Raw genomic sequence first — 8,275 nt, 5'->3', positions numbered from 1 at the left:
AGAGGTGTTTGGGGTGTTGCTCCCCTAAATAAAATCAGGGAGAGGTGTTTGGGCTGCTGCTCCCCTAAATTAAATCAGGGAGAGGTGTTTGGGGTGTTGCTCCCCTAAATTAAATCAGGGAGAGGTGTCTGGGCTGCTGCTCCCCCAAATTATACCATGGAGAGGTGTCTGAGGTGCTGCTCCCCCAAATTAAATCATGGAGAGGTGGCAGGGATGCTGCTCCCCTAAATCAAACCATGGAGAGGTGTTTGGGGTGCTGCTCCCCCAAATTATAACATGAAGAGGGGTCTGGGCTACTGCTCCCCTAAATTAAACTATGGAGAGGTGTCTGGGGTGCTCCTCCTCCAAATTATACCATGAAGAGGGGTCGGGGGTGCTGCTCCCCTAAAATAAATCCTGGAGAGGTGTCTGAGGTGCTGCTCCCCTAAATCAAACCATGGAGAAGTGGCAGGGGTGCTGCTCCCCCAAATTATACCATGGAGAGGTGTCTGGGGTGCTGCTCTCCCAAATTAAACCATGGAGAGGGGTCGGGGGTGCTGCTCCCCTAAATTAAACCCTGGAGAGATGTTTGGGGTGCTGCTCCCCCAGCCCCAGGTTTGCAGCTCAGGACCCTCCCAGCCCCATCCCCGCGGGTCTCAGAGGGATCAGAGGAGTTTAAATGGATCAGTTCCTGCGTTTGGCGAGGATGCAGCAGGAGCAGCTATGGAATACATCCACGGAATATTTCAGCAATGCTTTGGCAAAGCTGATGCTCCTCGTGGAGGGGTGGGAGGGGAGATAAAGCCCAAGAGAAAGCTGCTTCCTCCCCTCTTTTTAAACGTGCTGTCAGGAGGAATGTCAATTATTTAAAGCTCACAGGTACGTGCTCCCTGCAGCCTCCCAAATGAAACAAAGCCCAGCTCTCCTCAGCCCCAAACCCAGGAAGGTTCTGGGCTGCTGCCTTCAGCTGAGTGCAAGACAGGCCAATTAATTAAATCAGTAAATAAGTTCTCCTAATCCCATTAACAAAAGAGGAGCTGGAGATTAAATCTTTGATGGCACTTACTGCAAAATTAATGCAGGCAGCCTGTTAGGAAATGCATTCTTCCCCTCACCTCGGTGAGGATAACAGAGCAGTTTTATAGGGCAGGGCCTTATCAGGAATGGGAAATGGATGTAAAACCAGCACAGATCTCATTAAAAGGGTGTAATGAGCTGCAGACACAACGAGCTGGGCCTGCTGAGCTCGGGGCTCTGCCAGATCCTGCCTGGGCCACCACGGGGAGGGGGCAGGGGGGGTGATGCTGAGGGGTTTGGGGTCCCTGTGGGTCTTCTCGGCTTTGGGGTGAGGCAGGAAGTGTCTGGGAAGGGGAATTTTCACTCAGGGTGGGATGGTGGAGCTGCAGGAAGTGCCTGGGAAGGGGAATTTTCACTCAGGGTGGGATGGTGGAGCTGCAGAAGCTCCCTGGCATCCCTGGCAGGTTGGAAGCAGGGGACTGACAGGCTGGGAGGAGGCACAGGGGGTGGTGAAAAACACCCTGGAACACTCCCAAGGTGCTGCTCCTCCTCGGCTTTCCCAGAGGAGAAAATCCCTTCCCCAGCCCTTGGAGCAGCTGGCTTCCCTGGAGCCAAGGGACAAGGGGGGAAATTCCCTTCTTCTTTTTTCATGGATTGTTTTTTTTTATCCCAGCACTTTCATTGGGGGGAAATATAAAAATATAAATATATAAATGAACACAAACATAAATATATAATGAATATAAAATAAATAGATAAATGAATATATACATGTATACATAAATATATACATAAATGTGTAAATGAATAAATAAATGAATGTATAAATGAATATAAAAATGACTATATAACTAAATACATAGCCCTCCCTGCTTTGATCCACTGGAGGATCTGCCAGACTGCCAAACTGTACTTCCAATTCCACCAAAAAAAATTCCAACTGGCTCTTTTTATTTTCAAAGAGGGGCTAAAAAAAGGGAGAGTGGAAGTGCCAGGGATTTAGAACAGACATGTGCAGGTGTTGCTTTGTTTCCTTTCTGGAAAGCCACTTTTAGATCTGATTTTCAAATTGCTGCTGCTTTTTGTGAATCTCCAAGGAAGGTGTCAAGACAGATCAGCTTGAAAGCCCCTGTGCTGCTCTCTCCAAGTATTTTGCATAAGTGAGACAATTCTTTTGCTAAATAAAAACACAGAGTTGGGCCTGGAAGAGGAGAAAATGTCCATCAAGGATCCAGCTGATGCCAATCAACACTCAGCCTTCAGCACTGCAATCCTTTCCTGGCTGAAGGCAGGGAAAAGCTCCATCCTTCAAGGATTTCTGTTTACATCCCCACAAAAGCAGGGTTTTCTTGGGGGGGTTTTCTTGCAGCTGGGGAAAAACTTTTTATGGGGAAGGGTGAAATCCAGCTGGAGGAATGAGGAACTTTACTTCTCCAAGTGTGGTCCTGGCTCAGGAGGTCTCAGGGACTTGGGAAGGGCTGCCAGGCTGTGGGATCTGCAGGAATCTGGGAGGAGCAGCAGCTCCCACAGCTTTTGGGGGATGCTGCATGTGGAGAGGGTGTGGGATCTCAAAGCTCATCCCATTCCACCCCTGCCATGGGCAGGGACTCCTTCCACCACCCCAGGGTGCTCCAAACCCTGTCCAGCCTGGCCTTGGACACTTCCAGGGGTCCAGGGGCAGCCACAGCTGCTCTGGGCACCCTGGGCCTCAGAGGGAAGAATTCCTTCCCAATATCCCACCCATCCCTGCCCTCTGGCAGTGGGAGCCATTCCCTGTGTCCTGTCTCTTCATCCCTTGTCCCAATCCCTCTCCAGCTCTCCTGGAACCCCTTTAGGCTCTGTAAGGGGCTCTGAGCCCTCCCTGGAGCCTCCTCTTCTCCAGGTGAACATTCCCAGCTCTCCCAGCCTGGCTCCATCCTTGGGGGCCTCTTTGTGTCCCTCTGGACCTTCTCCAGCAGCTGCAGGGGCTCCCAGAGCTGGGGATGGCTCTGCAGGGATGGGATGGGATGGGATGGGATGGGATGGGATGGGATGGGATGGGATGGGATGGGATGGGATGGGATGGGATGGGATGGGATGGGATGGGATAAAAGGGGATGGAAGATGAGGGTGGGAGAGGGTTGGGGAGGAGAATGAATGGGAGGCACATGGAGGGGGGATGCTCTGGAGGAGAGGACGAGCGCAGGGGGTCCCGCTGCCCCCCTCCCCAGCCGGGGGCAGTGCCGGGGGGGCCGAGCGGCTGCGCCCGGGAGGGGGGCGGCTCCTCGGGGCGCGGAGCGGGGCGGCCCCGGCCGTGTCCCCTCCCGTGTCCCCTCCCGTGTCCCCTCCCCGCGCCGCCCCGCGCCGTCCGCAGTGCTGCCGCCGGAGCCGCGCAGCGCCAGCGCGGCCGAGCGCGGGGAGCGGCCCCGGAGCCCCGGGAGCCCCAAACCCCGGGAGCCCCAAAGCCCGGGAGCCCCAAACCCCGGGAGCCCGGCCCAGGTAAGGGGGGGATCGGGGGTCCCCCGGCGCCGCAGCGATGGGGGGGTCTCAGGAGGTGCCGCGGGCTCCGCAGGGACAGGGATGGGGATGCGGCTCTGGGGGTCGGGATGCTCGTCCGGGGGTGTTCCTCGCCCCCGCACCTCGCTCTCGGCCCGGGGAAAGTTGCGGCATCCCGGAGCGTGCGGGCGGTGGGTGACACCCCCCGCCCGCGGTGTCGCCCGTGCGGGGCCGGTGGCCGCGGCTGGAGCGGGTCCCGGGGGGGCGCGGGGCTGGCAGCGCCCGTGGGTGCGGCTGGGGCGAGGCTCTGGGTGCCGCTGCTCGTCTCGGCCGTGCGCGGGCAACTTTGAGGCGTGTTGGGCATTTGCGGGGGTTGAAGCCCCCAAAATTGGCTTTTTTTTCCCCGTCCCCGGAGTGTGCCCGGCGGGAGCGGCGGTGGCACCAAGGCTGAGCCCCTTGCCAGAATCCTGGCAGCGCGGGGATGCGGGGAGCGCCCTGACCCTGCTGCTGGGACATTTTGGGGTGCTCTGCTCCCTGCTGGGGCTCTGCAAGGGCATCATTGCCCGGCTCAGGGTGGCCCGCGGGCTCTGGCAGGCGCTGCTCATTTCCCAGGATGGACCAAAGTGATGCAAACGGCACCAAAAACCTTTCTGGAGTAGCCTGGAACCTGCGGGAGGCAAAACCTCCTCGGGAATGAGGCTGAGGCTGCTGGAAGCTGTCGCTCCCAGGGATGGGTTCTTCCAGAAAAGGCACCTGATTATGTCTCTTGCTGGTGTCTTTCTAATAATTCTGGTTATAAGCCGGAGCAGCGATTTGTCTTTGTGTGGTGATGAACACTCCTTGGTTTCCCTGCTCTGAGCAAAGGCAGCTGCCCCGGCCGTGCCTCTGCTCGGGGCTCGGGCCATGCCACGCTCCTCCCGGGATGCTGGGAGTGTGTGTGGATCAGCCTGATCCCCCTCTTCCCGTGAGGTTGCAAGGAAAAAAAAAAACCAAAAAAAAAGAGATAAAGCTTCCAAACACGGCCAGTTGGCTCCGGGGATGCAGAGATGAGAACAGATGAACCATTTGCTTTAATTACTGGTATCAAAAGCCCAGGCTGAAGCTTAGCCTGAAAATAAATATTGTTAATGTTGTGACACTGGGCTCTGTTTGATGATGCATCATTCATCCGGGAGGGATTGAGCTGCTGCTGGAGGCTGACTCAGACCTGCTCAGGGGTTCTGTGGGGAGGGCTCAGCCTGGAGCCGTGGGGCCGAGCCCCACTCGCTGCACCGGGAATCGCTGTCGCATCCCGTGGGCGCCTCGCCGGGCATCCCGCGGGAGGGGAGCGCCGCAGCAGCCTCGGGCAGCGCTGTGGCATCGCCGGGCGATGCGGTGGGAGCTGCTGGCCGTCACCTGCAGGGTGGGAATCCGGTTATTGCCAGCCCCACCAGCCCTGCTCGCCTGCAAACCCCGTCCCCTGCTCGGCGCCGGCTCCAGCTCCGCTCCCTGCTCCTTCGCCGGCTCCCTTTGCGCCGCCCCGGCTCTGCTGGCCGTGGCAAAGGGTTTTTCTCGCTGTGGATCCCCCTTTGTCAGCCAGGGTGACAGCCCGGAGCCCACTGCGGGGCTCTGCGTGGGGTGAAACATTCCCAGCTTTGGAAAGGGCGAGGGGTGCAGAACTGCTGCGGGAGGGTGCGGGGCCTCAAGTTTGGAGGGACTCGCCGTGGGGGTGGCACCGAGCCGGTCCCCCGTGCCCCCCGCGGGCCCCGGGGCGGTGGCAGCAGCGGTGACCCTGGGCCAGCTCGCTGGTGGCCCCGGTCGGTGTCCTCCTGAAGCCCGCAGCCCGGTGACGCTGTCACTGCAGTCAGTGCTAATTAGCGCTGGGAGTAATGAACCGCTCCAGGTGGTCCCAGCCGAGCCGCAAGGGCTGGGAAGGGAGGGAGGAAGGGAAGGGAAGGAGGGCGCTCCGCTCCCCCAGGCCGGGCTGATGAATTCCCCCGCCTTCCTCAGGCCGGGGAGTGGCCGATAAAGGGTCACTGCTGGGGGCAGCGATTCCCTTCTCCAGCCCTGCCAGGTTTGGGTGCAGCTCTCCGGGTCTGGGATGCCGCTGTCGGGGGCTCCGTGAACCCAGGTACGGGGGTGGGGGATGCGGGGAGGAGGGAACGGGGGAGACCGGGATCCCGGAGTGTCCCGGGCTGCTGCAGACCCTGAGCGGCGGCTGCGTGCCCCTCCCTGCCCGTGGCCCTCGGGGACGGTGACACTGCGGTGCTGAGGGGTCCCCCAGCTGTGGGACCCCTCCCCACAGGCCTGGCCCTGCGTGGCTCCTGTGCCCCAGGCTGGGGACGCCACCCCCGCTGTTGCTGCTGCGGGGTGACACCGCGGCTCTCCGCCATCCCTGGTGGGGACTGTCACCCTCCCCTGGCGGCGAGCAGGACCTGCCACCACCTCCGAGCTCACCCGGCTGGTGCTTCCCAGCCTTTCCCCGGGGCTGACCCGCCCGGAGCCACCGTTCCAGGGTCCCTGCTGGAATTCTGGTCCTGGCATGGAGGGTGCGACGCCAGCTCCCCGTGCCCGAGCCCTGCAGGGATCTTCCCGTTGCTAAGCAGCTCCTGAGGAGCGATGGCAGCACCGGGTGGGCTCGGGGTTTGCTCAGGGATCTGCCCCTCGGGTGAGGTGGATACACCCAGGAGTGGGTTATTTATTTAATTTTTTTTTTTTTTTTTGCCATTGTCTTTCCTGTAATTAATCAAGGGGAGAAAATCCTTGTGACAGCATCCTAAGAGTGTTTGGTTTGAGAGGGAGCTGCTGGAGGAAATGTCAACGTGCTGCTTAAATAAAATTGACTGAGCTGCTGCTCGGCTGCCTTGGGATGCAGCTTTGTCTGGAGGATGACGGGGAGCTGGGAATTCAGGGGGAGAGGAATAAAGGCAGTTCCCAGCACCTGGTGGGAATTGAAAGGCAGCAGTGCCATCAGCCAAGCCAAAAGGAGTTGGTGTTCCCAAAGACTCCCAGATTTAACTGGAGGGTGTGGATTTAACTGGAGGGCACTGGAGGCATGGCTTTGCTTTTCCTGTCTCTGGTCTCTCACTGTCACCTGTGGACTGAGGCTGTCACACTGAGCTTTAATTAACTAATTAGCACCACATTGAGCAGGGGAGCTGTGGGGCTGCTGCTCCCTGCAAGGGTTTGGTGTGGAGCTGAAGGATGAGGTGACCCCAGGGCTGTGACTCTTTCCCAAAAGCTGCATCCCCAGGAAACCTCGGCTCTGATCCCACAGCCTGGGATCACGGGCTGTGCTGCCACGGCTGTGTCACCTGGGGTGACACCTCTGGGATTGTCCTGTCCCTTGCCCAGGTGTCTGGGAGGAGCTCCAGCCCCAGCAGCTTCCAGCCAGCTGGGCTCTGCCTCCCTCCCTGCTGCTTTTCCAGGAGAGCCTGGGCCGTGGGCTGTTCCCTGAGCACCATCCCGTGGGCAGCTTGCCCAATTTTGCCCCAACTTTCTAAAAGAATTTGCACGTGGGATGAGCCCAGTGCTGGAATGTCGGGGTTTGAGGGAGTTTGGGAGTACCTGCAGGTATTTTGGGGGATATTTTCCCTTTCCCCCCCTCTCTGCAGGTAAATCCAGCGGCACCAAATCCTACCTGGAGCCAGAGGGCAGTGAGGACCTGCTGCTGCCCCTGTAGCCATGGATGTGTTCCACAGGGAATGGGGTGGGCAGTGGGAAAAGGCCTTTTCCTGGGAAGGGACAAGCCTGGATATGGGATGTGGTGTCTGTGCCAGGTGTCTGGGCAGGATTTGGAATTCCCTGTGGTTTGCAGCCCTTCCTGGGTGCCAGGCATGGAGCAGGGCAGGATCTGGTGCTGGTGGGCTTGGGAGATGGCTGGAAACGTCCCCAGGAGCTGGGAGGGGTTTCCAGCCCACCTTGGTGTTTTGGGATGTGTGCCCCGCGTGGTGAGGAGACAACTCCAGCTTTGGCATTTGCTCCTCACACTGCTCATCTGGGGGGGGTCTCAGTGGGTCCTTGTCACCCCAAAATGAGCCCCATCAGGCAATTCCATCCTCATCCCCAATTTTTCCATCCCTGGCTCCAGCTGTGGAGCAGAAACTCGCTCTGGTACCAACATGCAAACCCCACCATCCCAACAGAGAATCAGTTTGGATCCACTCCACTCCCAAACCTCCTGCTTGCTGAGGACTCCCAATAATCTCCCACTTGGCACCAGAGCAGCAGCTTGGGTTGGTTGGTTGGGGTCTGGCTGCTGCTCCGTGTTCCAGGTGAGTGGATGATGCCCAAAATCTGCATTTTTCCACCCGGATTAATCACATCAGGCTTTGTCAATGGAAAAATTACCTCATCATTGGCACTGGCAGGTGGTGAGAGCAGCAGACTTATTCAATATTTAAGAAAGCTGCATTGCAGAGCTCAGGAGGCTGGAGGGAGAAATAGGTTGCCTGTGTCAGTGTCTGCTGCTGGAGACAATCTCTGCAGGCATCGGCCAGAAAAACCTCACCCTCACCCTGGGAGCTTGGAAAAGAGGGATTTTCCTCCCTTCTCCCCTGGGCTGGGTCTCCAGGGGTGCCTTGGGGCAGCCCTTCGTGCTGGTCTCCCTGCAGGTGTGCCCAGCTGTGGGTGGCTCCGTGCCCTGCAGCGCCGTGGGGTGGGATGGGCTCATTCCCTGGCCATCCCACTGCCTTCCCAGCCCTCCCACCGCTGCTGGAGGGTGGGTGAATGGCACCTGCTGACTCCTGACACTGCACCTGCCAGATTTTGGGTGCTGGAGGTGGGCCCGGGAGCGAGAGGGATCCACGGGAGCCATTCAATCCTT

This window comes from Fringilla coelebs, assembly GCF_963513975.1.
Source record: "Fringilla coelebs genome assembly, chromosome: 17".
Classification (NCBI taxonomy): domain Eukaryota; kingdom Metazoa; phylum Chordata; class Aves; order Passeriformes; family Fringillidae; genus Fringilla; species Fringilla coelebs.
The sequence above is the reverse complement of the archived record's forward strand: the minus strand, read 5'-3'. Positions refer to the sequence as shown.